The sequence below is a fragment of the Protopterus annectens genome, chromosome 2.part0 (assembly GCF_019279795.1).
Source record: "Protopterus annectens isolate FY-2018-M chromosome 2.part0, PAN1.0, whole genome shotgun sequence".
In the NCBI taxonomy this organism is placed as follows: Eukaryota; Metazoa; Chordata; order Ceratodontiformes; family Protopteridae; genus Protopterus; species Protopterus annectens.
The window spans coordinates 327,323,267-327,343,652 of NC_056728.1; the positions used below are offsets into that span (position 1 = coordinate 327,323,267).

Sequence of the window (20,386 nt, forward strand, 5' to 3'; positions counted from 1 at the left end):
CAGAGCACTATCCCAGTAAACAAATATAAATAAATAAATAAAATACATGCACATTAAATGTGCAGGATATTTTTGAGAGACATGGCAGGGGATACAGGAACCTATATGTTTCAGAGACACAAAAATACACAATAAAATGTGTTACATCGTGTGAATGTCGCATACTGAGTATCTTTTCACAAAAAAAAATGAACACAACCGATAGTGCATGCTGCTGATTGCGTTGGAGTAAAAAAAAAGTGAATGGGTTAATGTGTAAGAAAAGAAGGCACTCCCAATGGCAGTCTAGCTGTTCAATACCTGTGCCACACTGAGAGAGGTACACAGCTGACATGGTAGGCTTGTGTAAATAGACAGAAGCAGCAGTAATGCGAAACAATTACATACTACCCCACTGAATGTTCTCAAAAATGTTCATAGGTTCATAGGTGTGTACTAGGCTAATGGCCCCGGAGCCTTTACAAGCCTAGCCCATAGGATTACCCTGGTATTGTGCCACCCAACCTTAGTTCCTAGTGCCTCTGTTGAGTAGAGCCACTGGAGTGATCCCCGGGGTGAATTTTCTATTTCCCATCCACTCATCAAGATTTCTCTTGAAGAGGGCCAGTGAGGTGCTCTGCTTGACATGTATGGGAAGTCTATTCCATAGCATGGGCAGTCTCTGGGTTATGAACCTGTCCCTCCAGCATGTTCTGTTGATTGTGGTAATGAGGTTGAGGTCTCTGGAGCATATGGTGCAGAGGGATTGGGATTTCTTTAGATGTAGCATTTCTAACAGAGATGGGTCAGACATGGCTTTGTAAGTCAAGCAGAGATCGTCGATATGAGACAGAGAATAGTTGGGAGTTTTTTGAGTCTGTTCATATAGGACAAGTGTTTAAGGCCTAGGATCCTCTTTGTGAGGTACTTTTGTGGCCTCTCTAGTTGTTGCAGGTGTCTAGTGAGGTACATGCCAAATGGGGCATTGTACTCGATGATTGGCCTAATGAAGGAAAAGTACAGGGAGACAATGACCGCTTTCTTCCTGGATGGAAAACCCTTAGTAATGAGATGTGCCAGATAGGAGGACTTTCTGACCACAGTGGCAATGTGGTGGTCAAAAGAGAGGTTGCTTTCAACTTGTGCTCCCAGATCTCTTATAACGTCTTCTGTGTTCAGTGGACTGCCATTGATGCGGTAATTCAAGGGAACCAGGTTTTTGCCAAGGGGGGTGACAACACATTTTTGGCATTGAGCTTAAGGCCATGGTTCTGACACCAGTTGTTGGTCTCATTGAGGCCTTTCTGCAGGATGTCAACATCACTTGAGGAGTTAATAATAGCTCCAAACTTGTAATAGTCTGCAAACTTTGTCAGCCTGAGTCCCTTTGTGTTGGCCTGGACTTCAGAGAAGTAGATACCAAACAGGAGAGGACCCAGGACTGAACTCCACTCATGACTGGTCGACAGTCTGACCTGGAGCCAGCTACTTTCACACTGTGGGTTCTATCTGCCAGTTTGCAATCCACCTAGTGATACAGTGGTTGATGCCTAGCTTAGTGAATTTTTCTATGATTCCGGAGTGGGGAATGGTATCAAAGGCCTTGGCCAGATCAAGGTAGGCTGTATGAACCACCTTGCCTTTATCCACAGTTCTGGTTGACTGACTCAAACAAGTCAACCAAGTTGAGCAGGCATGAACTACCCTTCACAAAACCAAACTGTGTAGGATCCAGAGTTTGGAGATTCCCTATATCCTTGCTTATTAGGTCCATGATGATGCATTCCATAGCTTTGCATATCAGACTCGTCAGGCTAATGGGGTGATAGTTCCTGGGGTCTGCTGTCGTTCCTCCCTTGTGGAGAAGGATGACTGTAGCAGTGCACCATTCGGTAGGGACAAAGCCTGAGGTGAGGTAGTGACCGAACAGGGCACACAGGTGAGGTGCCAGTTCACTCTGTAGTTCATGTATAACACAGCAGGGTATATTGTCAGGTCCCATAGAAGCTGTATTCTTGGCCTTGAACAGTGCTGTTTTTACCTGCGGAGCAGTAATACTGGGTGTCTGGCAATCTACTGTTAATGTGATAGGTCCTTTGGGGGGGAGAGGGATAAAGTTGGCACTCAATCTGTCGGTCAGTATATTGGCAATATCTGTTGGCTCAGTATAGGAGGTACCATTGTTCAGTAGCTCAGTAGCTCAGAGCAAATCTGGGTATTGCCATGGAGATTCTTTACATAACTATAGAAGGCTTTGTGGTTGTCTTTATTATCTGCTGCAATTCTGTTTTCAAAGCTAGCTTTAGAGGATTTGATGAGGGATCTCAACCTTTTGTTGAGGCTGATAAGGGAGTTTTTCCAGTCTTAGGACTTCACCTTATTCTGCATCAGTTTCCTCCTTTTGTTGTAGAGTTTGTTTATGATAGGAGACCACCAGATTAGCTTTCTTTTTTGAGGAGAATGTCTTGGTTCTACTGGGTATGGCGAGATCCATGCATTTGTGTACGTGTTTGTACAGTGCATTGGTGTATGATTCGGTGGTCATGCAACTATCCTCCATTTGCACGTGTGCTGTGAAGTTAGCCACCTCTGTTTTTAGGAGCCCAAAGTTAGCTTTGGAGAAGTTTTTCATGGAGGTTACCTTTGTGGGGGTGGGAGGGATGTGGACTTCTAAGGTGATTAGTTTGTGGTCTGATCTAACCAGGGAGGAGTTGACTATTGGTGCAGAGCAATGGTCGCCCATGTTAGTAATTACCAGGTCAAGGATGTTGCTACCTCTAGCGGGAGTAAGAACGAGCTGGTCCAGGGCATTGGAATTAATGAATTCCAGAAAGCGTTGGGCAAATGTATTGGTACATGAGTAGTTTTCCCAGTTAATGGAGGGGTAGTTGAAGTCACCCAGTATGAGAGTGTTAGGTTGGACCCTAATATTCTCCAGGGTGCTTAGGAACATGGAGTGTGAGTCTTGGGACATGGTTGGGGACCTATAGCAGGCTACAACCTGAATAGTTGTCTTACCCAATGTTAGCTGAACCTGAAATATCTCAGATGCGTTATGTTGGGCTACCAGTCTGAATAATCAGTCATGCCAAGTCTTGAACCCAGGACCCTGTATACTACAGTCAGAAAACATACCACTACACCATCAAAGCACTGCACAGTCTTGTCTTGATATCTGGACCCATTATTCAAATCTAATACTCTCAAGCAAATACTTTAATGCCAACAAACCGCTAGCGGCCCAACCAAGGATGACACAGTCAAACAACCAAAGGCCATACTCTTTCCTTGGAGACAGTATACAGATTACCCTTTCTACTGTGCACCTCCTTGGAAAAAAAACAATGTATGATGTTGGATAAAAAGACAAGTATTTATGCAAGAGTTGGTGCAGATTGAAAGTAGGTACACATCTTGTTACAAATGTGTCACAGAACAATGGATAGCCAAAATAAGGTTTCCTGATTTATAAGGGTCTGTTAGGTGATTTTGGGCCTACATCTTATGGCAACTGCTACCCTTCTCCCACTTGCATCCTGATATCAAAACTGCCAAACCTTAATGGGTGCATATTCTTGCCTGCTATCCTGTCAGAACTTTCCTTATTTTGCAACACTTCACCAAAACTTCCTTAACTACTATGTAAATAACTTAGATTACCCATCAGGACAGCTTTCTGCAGTAGCTACTCCCTGTGTAACTAGCATTACACCACTAAGTAACTACTGTAGATGTCTTATGCTGTGATCTATACTAGATAAAAGAAATTATTTTTGAACTAAACAAAATACACTTTTAAATCTCCAAACATTTCTGGCAAAACTTAAACCCTTGGAAGCTAAGCAGAAAAATCCACACAAAAATCCTCTCCCAACAGAAATGGGTACAAACATAGCTAATAAATTCAATAGCCATTCAGTTTCCACTACCCCTATCAACTCCTCCAATATTAAGACCAATTAATTGCACTAGCCAACTCATCCTAAAAACTGTCACCACCAACACCATTAGAAAATATCTTCAAAAATTAAAGCTCACAACACTATCTCCAGACAACCTCACAAAGAAATACCTTGCAAAATAAGCTGAATGTATCAGTTACTTAGTATTTATTCTCATAAACAGATCCATAACAGAAAACTACACAATAACCCTATGGAAACACTCCTTTATAGTTCAATGGATGTGCAACCTTGGTAGAGTGGAATCATCTATCATCCTATTACAATCCTATCTCCCCCACTCAAGTTCTTCAAAGGTGTAGTCATCAACAATGTATAACCTTCTGACTTGAAAGCAAACTGATCAAATCCCACCTATCAGCCCCACCATAGCAATGAAACAGTCCTACTAAATTTTCTCAGTACCGTTAACGAAAGCAGGACCTCTTGACATATCATCTCTACACTTTTACATGATTTTTCCAAAGCCTTTAATACAGTTTTCTACCACCATCTTTTCCACAGGCTCCACCCCTGGAATCCTGCAATATCATCTTGTTTACAAAGTACCTCAACAACTGCACCCACTGTATTACATGGCTAGATTCCTACTGTAGCTTCCCCTTAGTCTTAACAGACCCCCCCCCCAAGTATCCATATTAGGACCATTACTTTCAACATCATTATAAATGGCATGCACAAAGAATCAAAAATTGCTTCCATCAGACAACATGTGGATAATGATATTCTGGTCTGCTCCATGCCATGTTTAAACACCCTACAAACCTTCAAGATCCCCTCACTTCTGCTGAAAAATGGCTACAGAAGTTACAGCTACTTTTGAACTTAAAGAAAACCAATTAACTTTTACTTCATCCCGAAAATATCAAAGATTGAAGCAATACTGATTTTGTGAACATTAATTATGCCCTGACTTAGGAAAAGGGTCCAGTTTCATCAAGGTAAGTTAAAAAATGGAGAAATTAAATGAGAGAAGCCAAACACCCCCTCCAAGACCACGGCAAGAAAACTGCAGCTACCTTCCTTCTCCTCCCCAGCTTCCTGTATGATTCATCAATATTTACCAATCTCTACTCTTCTAAAACTTGAGCATTGATAATAACAAAGTTAATACATTTCCTTGTAGCCATCCAAATCAAGCCCATCATTGCTTATCCTTGGATGCCCTCAATTTGGTTGAACTCCTACACTAAATCTTGTCACCCAGTTAGTGATGGTACACAAGCTGCTACACCAAGTATCCAATATGCACATAAACTCATTTAATGATATTCACCAAACAGAAACCTAAATTTCAAAGAACTTAACCTAGTCAAGTCCCAAAAATCCAATCACTGTCATGGAGGTGCTCCCTGATTGGTCCTCGGCTGGACAATTCATTTTCCACCAATCAGAGCTTTGTATCACTTTTCATGAGTTCCCACTTCTAGGGATGGCCATGTATCTGTGAAGATGCACAAAATCATATCACATATCATCTATGCAAGTATACTCATCCTCTTGTCTGTCAGTTTACCTCCTTAACCATAACATTCCCTGCATGGCAACTCAAGAAACTACAATGAGGAGTTGTAAATCTACTGTGCCCAAGTAAAAGAAGAGTATGCACCTGTCCATCTTACCGTGAGCACTACAGTAAAAGCCATTTGAGGAGGCCAGACTCAGCAGGGAGGAGTGGAGAGAGCAAAACTCTGGTCCATCAAAGAAGGAAGTTGCAGACCAACTGATATGGTAAGAATGCATCCATTACATCGAACATTGATGTCCCTCCTCAAACTGGGTTCTATCCTGGGCAGAGCCCCCAAAAGTACAACCCACTTGGGTGATACGTTAGACAAAGCTATAGCTGCAGCAAGAAGGGGGATGGTTGTACTGGGAGCAAGCTGTTAGGGGCACAATTTGCAGTTGCAATAGGGCATAAGTGCAGTACCAAATTCTCTTAAGCAGCTTAGCTTTGGTGCATATTAATTAAAAGAATGTTAAAACTGCATTTATGGTTACTGGAAGAGAGCATGGTAGGTCCTTGTTACACTTGCAATAAAAAGCTTGCTACCTTTTGTTGTTGTTTTTTTCTTTGGCCATTAATATTTGGATAATGATGGTACCAGTCTAGGGAACTGCACAGAGTGCCAGGTGATCTAGCTATGGCTTTCAAGCCAGAAGCCCACCCCAGTGCCAGCCAGCTGGCCCCTAGGCAACAAAATAATTAAATCCTACACTTGTCACAGACAAGAAATAGAATGGCAGTTCACTTTTAGAGGAATAAGGCTCTGCAGTACTAATGAACTTCATCCAGTAGTCTTAGATGTGACTTCCCACCTTCCAATTATCTACTTTGTGAATCAGTTCAAATCACTTAATCAGACAATGGTCCTTAGTCACCCGGAAAAGAGGTGTGTGCCTAAATGGCTTACCTAACAACTAAACAAACTGGAGTTCTACATGTGATTTAAGAGCCTGGATAATGGGACCTGTGGGGAAGGCTATAAAGCACTTCTGGTGGCAACTCATTCAGGAGACTAAAGACAGTCTGTCTAAAATATGTTGGAAAATGAGGGGCAGGGCTGAAGACCAACTGTAGGGGGAAACTCCTTATTCCCTCCATAAAGAAGGTTAGGACAATGTACAAGTGCTGACAACAAACACAATGGTATAAACCATAGATGGATGAGGAACACCCACCATTGTCAGTCTTGTAGAATCTGAGTAGAAGCTATCACTTTCATTTCACGGAAGGACCCTACCCATGTGGGTCCAGTGAGAACATTGCCAAAAACACAAAGGGGGCAGACCTAAGGCAGAGCAGAATAAGGGAGTTCCTCAGGCAGAAACAGGCTGTGGCCAGGCAGATGACGAGGTGACAATCTTCTTGCCTGAGAATTCAGGGAGGTTGCAGAAACTTCGGACTTACCTTTGGATGGACAAAGCTATGAAAAAGCCCTTACAAAAAAACCTTAAGTGATGAAATTCTGACATGTATGCTGGACAGAGGAAGGAACTTTTCCAGTGAGTCTGCAAAGTTTCCTCCTGTTACTCGGTGGTTCACCGCACAGAAAATTATGACGATCTTTTTTAGTCATATCTAAAACAAAGCCATTGAAGCAGGAACTTTGCACCTACAATAGTAATGACAGAGTCTAAAATATACAAGCAACAAAAAACAACACAAAGGCATTAGGGATTAGCACTCCCAATTACTGTATGACATCATGCGATGCCCACCTCCCAACTTTCTTTACTCATGTCGGCTAACCGTAACTATAATCCAAATGCTCCACATAACCTTATGAAAAATGCTTTCCCTAACAGTGCCCATATTCAAATTATGGCTGCAGGTATTTTTAGGGTTTGTTAAGCTTTCACAGTGGGGAACTATTAATTTCTCTTTGTGACAATTTGTTCAGTTAGGATGGTGTTGATGCGCTTCCATCAGTGAAGGTTTTGCTGATGCCTCTTTGCATCAACAAAATATCCTATAATTCTCTGACCACACAGAAAAAAGTACAGTGTACGCTGTACATTATGCAATACACTCCCCAAGTTTTTGTTTTATTTTTCCTTGGAATTATTTTTTAAATTTATCAATAGTACCATAAAGTTATCAGTACAATAAACATTTACTGTCAGGAATAGACTGCTCAATTACACAGAACAGAAAATATTTCATTTACTAAGTTACCTAGCAATGGGGCAATGCAGTAATAAAATAAATTATGCACGTAAAGTCTGGCATTCGACCATGACTGCACTGGGATTGACAGGGGAGCATGGTCCCCCACCCAAAATTAATTTCTTAAAAAAAATTTTGCAATTTAAACTGCCTTCAACACAGAAAAAAAGGAATTCAAAACACAAAAATTAATTTCCATAACATAACCATTGCTAATGAGATGCATCTGCCTACTAATGCAATAGGTAGACTTGTGCAACTCAGTTATACTTAAATTTGCGTGTCTAATAACATCTTGCACACTGATGACAATGGCTTGTAAAATATCAAATCTGAAATGTCAACCCAAGAAAATTAAATCTTAAGTTACATCATTTTGAGAAATCAAATTATGTTTGACATTAGCTTTTACAAGCTATGTTTTTCTGTTATTATACCTACCTTACTGAATCTGAAACACCAACTGCTTCTTCACAAAATGGAACTTTTTTCACATCAAATATAATGATCAACTGGCCATCTGCATTAATAAAATACTCTTATGCCAGCTTAGTGTTTATAACCCAAATAAATAGATTCCTTTGAATTCACATAGGACTCATAAGAGTTTCAATGCTATTTTAGTCTAATGACTATGTACGCCTTGCTAATATCCACTCAGAGGCTTCACCTTCTTTCTCAAGTAGGGAGAGGCCAGTTAGTCTTGTGGTAAATCTGGGAGTACCCATCCAACTGTGTACATTTAGTATCAAGAAATATATTGACTCCCATTGCTTAACCTGCAGAGCAGGTTTATTCCAGGGAAAGGGAAGGCACTATGTGATGAATCTCTCCCCCCCCACCACTGCGGTCTGTTTATCTGCAGATGAAAGTTCAGGTCTCTGGTTCTACTGCTAGTTATGCTGATTGACTGACTGAAATATAGGAAGCTAAGAACCACTGGACATCTAACAGCACTGCATGTAAGACACAGATCACCAGTCAGGAATCTATAAGACAGTGTACACATGGACATGGCTTCCAGCCTTTCCTGGTAATTCAGGTTCCCAAACTCAGAGATCTTTGTGGTTTGCAACCTCTAGGGCTTTTTGAGTTTATATCAGTTGAGGAGCATCTCAGATGGAGCACTCTGTTGTTTTTAAGGGGTCTGTTCAGTGCTGGATATAAGGAAATGACAACATCTTTGGATCTAGATGAAATACTTTTGGCTACTAATTTTTCTAACCAGGATTTCTTGAGTACAGTTAACATGCGATGATCAAAGGAGGCTAACTATAAACCAAGTGTGAAGGTCCCAGCCCACTTTTTAGTTTAGTAAGAGAGTAGTATTAATTTTGTAAGTTGTGGGAAATGCTCTTTTGAAAAAAAAAATAATGTTACACATTTTACAGTTCAATTTAAGCCCTTTATCTGTACATTATGCATGAGTTAAGGTTATCGCTTTCTGAAGGGTAAAGATATGTTAGAGAATGTTGACAATTACTCATAGTTTGCAGTAGTTTGCATATTTGGTTAAAAAGAGGTCCTGATTTTCAGTGTGAGATCACAGACACACACACGCTGAACAGAAAAAACCCTGTATAGACCCCTAGGGGACTTCACTGGTCACCTTTGCACTATATGAGGAGGCACCTTCTACATGAACTATGCGAGTTCTGTCTTCTAGTCAGCTCGTCACCCATCTTACCACATAAAAAACATTTAAGGCACATAGTTTCCTTATCATTACAGCATGAAATATAACACTGAATGGTTTGGCCAGATGGAAAGATGGTATAAGAGCAGAATAACCATTGCTGATAGCTTGTGTGACCTTTTTTTACACAGTCATATTCTCCTCTTCAGAAAGCCAAATTATTTGGGTTAAGCCTAATGAAATGTTTTGACACCATAACTAATTATATTGGCTATGATATGCTCGGCAGCTTTACAGATCAGACTCATAAGGTTGACCTGTTTGTAACTCCAGGAGCTGTGGTAGGGTCACAGCCTTGTGAAGCGGCATCAGTAACAGATCAGACTCATAAGGGTGACCTGTCTGTAAGCTCCAGGAGCTGTGGTAGGGTCACAGCCTTGTGAAGCGGCATCAGTAACAGATCAGACTCATAAGGGTGACCTGTCTGTAACTCCAGGAGCTGTGGTAGGGTCACAGCCTTGTGAAGCGGCATCAGTATAGCAGTATGAAAGGTTTCTGGAATACAGCCTATGGCTGAGATTAGGTTGAAGAGTTTAAGGAAAGTTTTCATGAGAGTATGCTTGAACACTTTTTACTAAGTACCCAGTTATGTTGTTAGGACTCATGGAGGAAGTGGTTTTGGTCTTTGGCAACACCTTAAGAAAATGTACTGAATGAAGAGGGCAAGGGATTTTGGGATGAATGATGTTTGAATAGGGGGTTCTGGGTGAAGTCTGCTGTGAACCTAGTTGTCAGTATTTTTGCAAAGCCCTTAGGTTTGGCATGGAGGCCCTATTAAGGTAAAGTTCAGAGCAATACTGAGTGCTATTTTTTTAGGTTTTCTAACATAAGTAAAGATGGACTTGTAGTTATCCTTCAGTTCAGAAATTAATCTCTGCTCATGGATTGCTTTACTTGTTCTTACAGGGTTTCTTATACTATCCTCATTCTGAAGAGTTCTAGCTTTGTTGTATAAGGTCTTTTGGTTTCCTCTTGTTACAGAGTTTATGTAAACAGACATGGGGGGGGGGCTTGCTTTTAAATTTCCTATTGCATCTGTCACTAGTTGGCTGCTGTGTTAGGGTCAATGATTGTGATGTCATGGGTACATTTGGAGTTTTCATCATGTAATTATATAAGGTTTGCACTTCTAAAATCTTTAAGTATGGAGATGTTGGTTACAAGGTGGTCCTGAGAGTAAATTCATGCGCTTATGGCTTTACCTAATTGGTGAAAGAGAGGTCAAGGGAGTGGAAGTAGCAGGGGCAATATTTGTGTGGACTGGATCAAGAATATTTTGGCCTCTGGTGGGCTTGTTAACTATTTGATCCAAGGAATCCTTCTTTAACAAGTATAAAAACCTAAGGAAATGCCTTAAGTTAAAGGTGCAGATGCTCCAGTCTATGACAAGATAACTGAAGTCACCAAAGATTATCGAATTGTTGCTTATAGGAATTTCTTCTAAAACATCTAGGAATATAACATGATCATCTGGGGAACATGGATGCAGTTCTGTAACATGCAGTAAGATGGAAGCTTGTCTTGTCAATAGTAAACTGAAGTTCGAAGAGCTCAGTTTTTGGCTCTCTCATTATTATCTAGATAACATGGAGTCCATAATAACTATGGACATCACCACAGTTTCCACCAGGCCTGAAGGCATGTGCAAAATCCACGTATGAAGAAAGTACTTTCTTTACATTTAAACCTAGGCTATGTAACTACTCATACATGGGTATCTTCCAGATGTAGGAGCACCTAAAGATTGGGTGCTTCTTTATTTGGAATGCTTAAAGACTGGGCAATTTACTGTAGACTTCTGACATTACGAACATTCTACTTAATATGGTCAACATTACGGTTAGATGAATTTAAGTTGGTATGTCCATTAGATGAACTTTATCAAAAAAGTACTTTGGGAATAGCAAAGGCTTTTGTCATTATTTAAAAGTATTGAAAGAAATAAGCAAACTATCTATTACAAAACAATCAGGACTATTGATCCTCTTATCCCAGGCTGATAAACACTGGATCTGTCTTGCATTACTTCACCTATTAAGCCAACTGTTAAAACCAATTAACTTCTCTTTATACCTAGGTATCATTCTTGGTAAAGGAAGGATTCCCGTAAAGACCAGAGTCTTATCTGTATTTATCACATGCACAGAAGTTTTAACATTACTGTCAATGTTTTGTGCTCTAGATCATTCATTCCCACATGGACCACTACCATGTCATAGCCATACTCATCTCAGGACAGGATCTAGAGGGCCCTTGTAACGTCAGTGATCCTCGCACCCAAAAGGCAATTAGCAGTAACCCTGTCTATGTCCATCCAGCCTGGTGAAAGAGGAATCTTTATGCCTAAAAATTGAGTCATCAATCACGAAAATATTTTTGTTGGATGACAGTTTATGAATACTTGACTGGGAGCAAACTGGTTGTTGGTCACTTGTAGTTGTAGGTGTGCATAGAATTGGTGAGCCAAGGGACATATGCTGAGATATTTTCTTACAAGTTATAGGAGGCTTTAGCAAGAATATTGTTATGGCCTCAGTGTATGATACTTTTGCATGTTCTATTTGAGAATGTGGTAGTGGCTGAGGTCAAGGCACGACTATGTAATGCTCATTGCATACTCTTAATTACTAGAGGGATGCCTCCATACAAGCTCTGAATTTGCACTTCTCACAAAGTTTTCTGTGCTAAGTAGGATTTCATTTTAAGTGAGCGTAAGGCAAGTACCAAGTGCTAGATAGCAGGTGAAGGAAGGAGAAACATTTTGCTGGCCCTCCATATTGTCCAAGCTTTGACAGTTAGTAGCTAAGTGCCCAAGGAAGTGAAGAGACAGCTGGGGTAGCACTACCAGAACAGCATTAGTGTTCCAACAGGGTGACATGCAGAGCACCTGATGCTCCCAGTACAGCTAGAAGCAAATCACAGTAGCCAAGCAAAGGGGAGTGCACGCTAATTCTGCCCTGTGCACAGTATAGCCAACTGTCAAATGGGGGAAAAAATGATGGTTTGAGAGTCCTAATTGAGGAAAAAAAACAAAAATGTGCTCATTACCCACTATTTAGTTACAATCGTGATGAGTATATGGGAAGACTCAAATTTACAATAAGCTTATAATATAATTCCCTGCTTGACTTGGGAGTAAGCAGAATTAATGCTTCACAAGGGTGGCAAGAACTTTTTTTAAGTTTGTCTACTTAAAGGTGTATATGGCTAGGCATTTTATAGTCCCTGGGATCATTTGCCTAGTATTATTCTTAAGTTCCTGTGACCCTAACTACAGAAATGCTACATGGAACACAAATAAGCACACAAACAACTGCAATGCAACAAAATAAAAGAACCAACCAGAAAACAACTGTGGGAGAGACCCTGCTGCTCATACACTCACAAAATGGAAGAAAATAACCCTCTGTTAAAAACTACTACAGTTTCCAAGATGGCTCCCAACAGCTGGCTAAAAACACTGTTGGTTATACAAATTTGCAGTTTCAGTTTAAATGCTACAAAACACAAATCAGGTGAAAATGTCTTAATCCACTGCAAAGGCATAGCTCAAAGCAGTACAGCCAATATGAAAGCAATAAACAGCAAGTAATACAAAAGAAAAAAAACAGCAAACCAGAAAAAACAACCATGGGAGAGCCAGTGTGCTTCATACATACAGAAAATGTTAGCAGTTATCCTCAAAAAATAACCTCACCATCTGGCTAAACAAGCTATTTTTTAACAAAAAATGCAGTTTCATTTGACATGCTTCAAAACAGTTAAAGGAGTTTAAAACTGATAAATTCAATCACATTTTATTTCTCTGGTACAGAAGGGACACCTCCTCAAAAAAAATCAGATCAACTTTCATGATGGCTGTATACTGATCAACAGCTTAACTGTATGTCGAAGGATGTTGTCTACCTTGCCTCATGTACATCTTGCTCGGCCTACTATGTAGGCAAGACCAATCGAGTATTGAGAGATAGGATTAGGGAGCACATGTACCATACAAGGAAGGGTAACTTACACAATGCCCTGGCCAAGCACACTAAGAATGAGGGGCCAGCACATCAGTTTAGGTTTAGGGTACTGGAACAGATTTTTAAGACACATAGGAGAGGGGACATCAGGAATTACACCGAGACTAGAGAGATAAATTGGATCATCAAATTCAGGGCTGATCAGACACCTGGTCTGAATGGGAAGGTTCCACTACGTCCAATACTTAAATCTAGGAGGCTAAAGAATTAATTATCACAGGGGAGATTCTGGGTAAAGGTTTTTTAATGTCCATATACATGTTACATGCCCCCTTATTAGTTATTAGTTTTTGTTTTTATGTTTTTACATATATTTCTATGAGGTTTTAAGTGTATATATTGTCTAGTATATATGTTTTTAGAGTTATGTTTATTTCATGTAGTTTTATCAGTACTACACCTTTAAGATGCTCATAGATTTTGGCGCCTTTTTATGTATTTAAATGATGAGGTTGTAATGTATTTTGTTAAGGTCTGATGAAGCTATTGCGAAAGCGCTAACCTGTTCAATAAATTATATTCTTTTTTAGCAACATTGACTGTCACCTTTTTCATGACTGCTCAATAATTTATATCTTGTGAATTTGGAGTTTAAACGCATTGATACCCTCCATTGCGTTGCACAGCAGCTGTTTGTTTACTCTTTATTCCTGTTTGCTGCTTTGCTGCTGAGCACTAACTCTGCTGGACTGTCTTTATATTTTTTACTTAACAGCTTAACTTTAGTTCTCCAAGTATGAGAACAGAAACTGAGAAACAACAGCCAGTTATATTTTCAGCTTGAGTATAATTCAGTTACTGTCTAGTAAGTACACTGCCTAGATGCCTGCAAAGAAGAAAAGAGATCCAGGAAGAAAATCATCTAGAAAAGGTGAAGAGAAAGCACTAACTGGGAAGAATCCTGCAGCTGCTCAGCAAAAAAAAAAAGCAGTTCAAGCTCCAGCATTGGTGCAAGACATTTTTTCCTCTAGATTACTGGAAGCCATAAGTCAAACATGCTCAGAGCTGATTAAAACAAATGAAGCACAGAAAGAGTATATCAACCCAAATAACAAATGGATGGAAAAAGTGGAAGAGGCTTTAAACAGATATTCAGATGTGCTAATAAAATTGCAAAAATCGGAGGTCAAAATGAAAAAAAGCCTGGCTGAGTAAGACTGCTTAAGAAGAGATGTTTCCAAAATGGTAAGAATTAGAGAACAGAACATGTAGGGAAAATCTGATATGGTCTGCTGTACCACAGAAAATAGAAGGAATGATCTGTACTAATTTTATGAAGGCAGAAATAAGCAACTGGACTGGTATTCTACAGCAGGAGCTGTTCATTGAAAGGGTACACAGTGTGTGTGCTCCAAATCTGGCCATGGGAAAGCAGCTGGGATCTTTATTAGTAAAGATGCAAACCTACCAGCAGAAAGAGTTGATCCTGACAAAATTGTTGCAAAAGGGCAACATATTAAAAGATGGACACAGTTCAGTGTTTGGGGGGAAATGATTATTCACTTTACATGGTGCAAAAGAGAAATAAATTTATTCCAGTAATCAGGAGATGTTGAGAAGTAGGTGTGAGATTCAAGCTGTTCTACCCAGCTGTCTTCAGAATACTTTTTTCCAGGAGGATCAAAGTAATTTTTGATGTAAAACATGCTAAGGAAGAAATGCAAAGATATGTCTAACAAAAATGAGCCATCAAGCAGAAGGGGACTCTGGTTCTCATTCTTCTTATAGGTTAAAAGGTAAGTACTATGCTAGCAGCCCTTGTGGGTCTAGCCTATTTCCCTTTCAATGCTGAGAATCAAATTTTGTACCTTTTGACTGTGAGGTTAAAACCTTAACAATTACACCAACCACTAACCAAACAAGGTCTCCATACTGATAGCTGAATGAACACACACACACACACATAATCTGTTGTGAGATTCAAACCACTACCTATCTAGTTACACAAGCTGCAAAACAAATAAGTAACTCTAGTGCCACTGCACTGGCAAAGTCTCTCCATGTGCTTCAGACAATAAAGCACATGGAGAGACATTGACAGTGAAATCTTTTCCACTGTTCCAAAGGAAAATGCATGACAGACATAAAAAAAGCACAGGAGTTAACCAGAAGAATCTGGAATACCTAGGATCTGAACCAGAATCTGGAGATGGAAGAAGGAGATGAACAAGAATAAGACCAGCAACCTGGAAATTAGTGAATAAATGTGAGACTGCAAAGCATCAATTGCATTTGTGAAACAAGGCTATACAAGAATAAATGGAAAGAGTAGACTTTTGTTGACTTTGGTAAACTTTTGGGGAACTGAAAAGCATTTGCCTCACTTCTCATCATTAATGCTCAGAAGAACACTGAGGGAAAGGGAGGGGCAGAAAGAAGAAAAAGGGTAACCAAGTAAAACAATTTCTGTTCATAATAGCATTTCTATGAAACTTGTCTCAATATAAATATTTTTTAGTTGTTCTCGTATGTAATAAAGTTATTAAAAGTAAACAGATGCTTGCCTTTTTTCATGCTTGATGCAGAGAGCTGCATCTGAAAATACTGTGTAAATTCATTCCTCTTCTTAGTGACTGTTGCTCACTGGTGTCAGTGGTGAGGAGTGAGGCTTGTTGATTACTGGCCCGGGGTAGAGAGGCCATCAGAATGTACATAGTTAAGTGTGCTTGTATTACGTAGGGGTGTTCTGGGGTGTGTTTTTTTTTTTGTTTTGTTTAAGGGTTTTTACTAAACACTGTATAAAAGTTTAACCTGCCAAATGTTAATGGGTACATGCATCACAAAAGCTGTAAACAGACTTTTAAAAAAGCTGCCATATATTAACAGGTAAGAATAATAACTTCTTACCATAATGGTGACACTTTTCATATTATCTTGGAATATGAATTTTATCACAGCTATAGGCAAAAGGGAAAAGTATTCAATAGAGTAAGATGGGATTTTATGAGTAGGGAAATGGAAGTATTTGCATTTCCTGATAAAATAACAAGGTTAATTAGAAGGATATATAGCAATAATCAAAGTGGGATGGTTCCTCTCCAAGTTGTGTCTGAACAGAGGAACCAGGCAGGTGTCTGTTCTTTTCCCTTTGTTATTTGTGTTATACTCAGAACCATTGGCAAAGAAAATAAAGGACTCAGAAATTCAAACACATAACTGGTATGGTCTTCAAGAAAAGTTGGCTTAATTTGTAGCTGATAGAACCAGAACGAACATCTCAGTGTTGTGCAACATTGTGAGACAGATACATTTTTTTTGTGATAGAAAATTAATGAAGATAAAAGCAAAGGCTATAGCTATAAACTATGTACCCACACATTAATTTTTTGAGTAATACCCATATTTATGGAGATATGATAAAATGAAGTACTTAGGAACATGGATTAAAAAAGGTTATGTTATCGCAGCTAAGTATATGTGGGTAGAGATTAAACAAAAGACAATACAAAAACTGAGAAACTGGAAGCTCTTGCCTATGGCTTTTGATAGTAAGATACACGCAGTAAAAATTATTTTAGTCCCTTAAATTGTATACACTAGTCAGGCATATTTTTAACAACCAGAGGAGAAACTGTGGATAGTAAAAAAAAAAAAAGACTTGAAGGATTTTATGCGGGAAGAGAAAAGTGAAAGAGTCAAATGGAAACAGTTGATTCTCCTAACAACAAGGAGGTTTAGGATTACCTGATCTGAAGATATTTTAGAGCTACACAGTTAAGGTTAAACATTATGCAAACAGAAAGCTACTATTCAAAGTAGAAAGGGATGATGATAATCAAGCAGGGGATAATTCAAGAAATAAAGATAGAATGTGATTTTGGATGCAGATCCTTAAGGAGAATAACAGTCATACAGAATATTATACTCAAAGTAGGAGAAAGTATAGTAAGAACTAAGCCAATGTGGGGATGGAGAAAGGAGATTCTCTTGATAGGGATGACTGCAATTAAGGGTACCACAGAATATGCAAGAAGGGCTGGAATTCATTGGAGGGAGCTAGTAAAGGAACCAATGTATTGGGAACAAATAATTAAAAAGGGACAGGTAACAGAATGAGAAGAGGTCAAGAAAGTATTCGGACTGCAGGCTAGTGATTTCCTTTCTTATCAGGGATTGATAGAGTACACACAAAGAAAAGGTATAGGAGAATCTTAAATGAAAGGGCTGCACTGGTGGAGTTTTTAATTAAATGTAGAACAGAAGCTGCTGTTAAAAGGGATAATTAGTAGGGCGTGATAACTATAGGAATCAATCAGCAGAGGTCAGAAAAGATTGGGAAGCGGGATGAGATATCCAATTCACAAAGAAACAATGGGAGGGCACACGTATGACTCCCAAACATGCAACAAAATCTTGAAGATATAGGATTTTTACCAGGAGGCACCCCAAGAAGACTCAAATGAAATATTCCTCAGGTAGACAGCAAATGCTGGAGGTGTGATAAAAGAACAAGAAGTGGGATCTTCAGAAAAGGGTAGGAGTAAATTACATAGAAAAATTGTAGAAACAATACATGCAGAAAATGTTTTGGAGGAGGAATGAAGTTTAAGAGAAGGCAGGAAATTAACGGTTGGTGTAATGTTGCTTAGATTATAATATATATATATATATATATATATATATATATATATATATATATATATATATATGGCAGCCTCGGTGGTGCAGCGGTTAGCGTTGCTGCCTCACAGCAAGAGGTTCTCCGGTTAGATTCTTGGCTGGGGTGCCTTCTGTGCGGAGTCTGCATGTCCTCCCTGTGGTCGCGTGGGTTTCCTCCGGGTGCTCCAGTTTCCTCCCACATCCCAAAGACATGCAGTAGGTGGATTGGACACTCTAAATTGGCCCTAGGTGTGTGTGTGTGCATGTGCATGTGTGTGTGTGCCTTCTGTGGAATGTTGGGCACCGGGCTGGCAACTCGACACCAAAAAACTCCACTGCCAATCATGAGCAGACAGATGATCCGCTGTGGCGACACCTAACCGGGAAAAGCCAAAAGAAGAAGAAGAAGAAGATATATATATATATATATATATCTGTGTGTGTGTGTGTAGTTAACATGGTTTGACTTTTTTATATAAATGTAAATTAGCCTATGTCGCAAGTGACAATTCAATAAAGTTGTTTTAAAAGAAAAAAAATCAAATCAGATGGGAAATGTCTTAATACAGTACACAAAAGTGCAGCTCAACAACAACTCCTTCCTACTTGCACAGCATGGGCTCAACATACTTCAACTGCACCTCTCTGCCCCACATCAGAAAAACACTCAGAAGGACAAATGGAAGTTATGTCTTTACCATGGTAACTTGAAGGAACAAAGCTGTAAATTGGAATTGCTCAATAATCCAAAATAACCCATGCTGCGAAGAATCTCCTCACCTCATAATGCACTTTACCAGCTTCTCATTCCAGATTTGTGGTAAGCTGTGTTAAAGAAAAAAATGCAAGACACACAAGCTCTTTGCTGTGAAGGCTGAGGTAAAAGGGTTATTCCGATTGCAGATTCAATATTTTCAGATAATAAAGTTAAAAATGTATACCTCTAGACATGCAAGAGTGGGTTAATTCTTGATAAATCTTAAGACAGAGTCACAAACTCTTTATAGTGGATGGAACCCTAGGAGAACCATGGCTTGCCTACAGAAGTTCATCTCTCTAAAGATCCATTTGCTGATTTAATTTCCCCCAGTGCTCAACTTGTTTTCAGTAGGAAATCATTGCCAGTTCGGTTTTTAAGTGTGCACCAACAGGGATTCCATAATTTTGTAAGATTTATTCCTTCTTTATGTTTGTGCATTCATGGACTTGGTAAGAGTTATGGGGCGAGGGGCTTGCTCTCATATGGGGCTGCATGGTGGCTTGCTCGCTGTAAAGAATCATTTTTATTTATTTATTTTTTTTAGGGGGTGGATCCTGAGCAGTTTTTCTTTGTAAGTTAAACATCAGGGATTAGTAGGTGAAGCAGAGAACATTCCCTTGGGAACAATAGCCCCCAAAACAGATCTGAATCAAGAAAAGAGGTCCACATGACACTGGCCCTGCAAAGGAACTAAGAGATCACCATGTAGCCACTGCAATAATACCATCAAGGGATGTGTTTTTGAAAGTCTATGGAAGCAGATGAGGTTCTAGCAGGCAGAACAGTAACTTGTGGCAATGGGTTTTATGCTTAATAAAGCAACATTTTATACAACCTGACAGCCATATGGTAAGGTATGTTTAGAAATGTTAAGACTCAGACACTAAGAGGAAAAAGGAATGTAAAACTGGATGCCATTATGTATGGAGATGGCTTTGCAACATAATGGCTCAGATGGCAGTACATACCACCCATGCAGCAAATACACTCCATGATTACAGTATGTCACAAAAAATGGAGGTAGGTGTTTATATTGATTTTAGTTTCAATCACTTTCAACTTTAGGAGTAAATGTAGGAATGGTTCTAAGACATTCTGCATTTGTGAAACCCCCACAGAAAGGATGGTTCATCAGAAATGGAAAGAATCTCAGCTGTTCCTCTGCTTGAAGTAATAACTATCATGAAAGGTATCTTCTAAGTAAGAAGAGTAACTCTGCTGTACTAGTGGTTCAAAGGGAGTCAGACTCAATTTTTCCGATGCGAAGTTGAAGTTCTGCAGAGGCAATGATTTTCAAAAGTAAGGCATCAAAAGAAAACTGTCCCTGTAGAAGGCTTTCCATACTTTCACTGAAGACAAGGAATTATAATCTTTGACTTGGTGAAACTTAGAGACAGCAGCCAAATGTACCTCAATGAAAAAGTAAAATATCTGTGAGATATTTTCAAAACTGTGGGAATCACAGCAGAAAGAGGATACAGATATTAAGTTAGCCCACAATGAAAAGTTACATCTATTTGCTCCTACAAGTTTTCTTTATGTTAAACTTTTGAGAACATAGTATGTTGACCACTCTGCTAGAAAAGACAGGATTATTAACAACTGCTTGAAGTAGAAAAGTCAAGTACTGAGATGGAGGGAGTAGATGTCTGGGCATTCACTTAGGACTCAACAACAAAGGCTTCTCTGAAAGAT

General features: G+C 39.4%; 1 protein-coding gene across 1 annotated transcript in view; it reads right to left on the minus strand.

Annotated features, from left to right (window-relative positions):
• The window catches only part of LOC122793087 (long-chain fatty acid transport protein 6-like), a 1,586,067-nt gene that overhangs the window by 113,170 nt on the left and 1,452,511 nt on the right, over positions 1–20,386 (minus strand). The gene's annotated exons all lie outside the window — the stretch shown is intronic.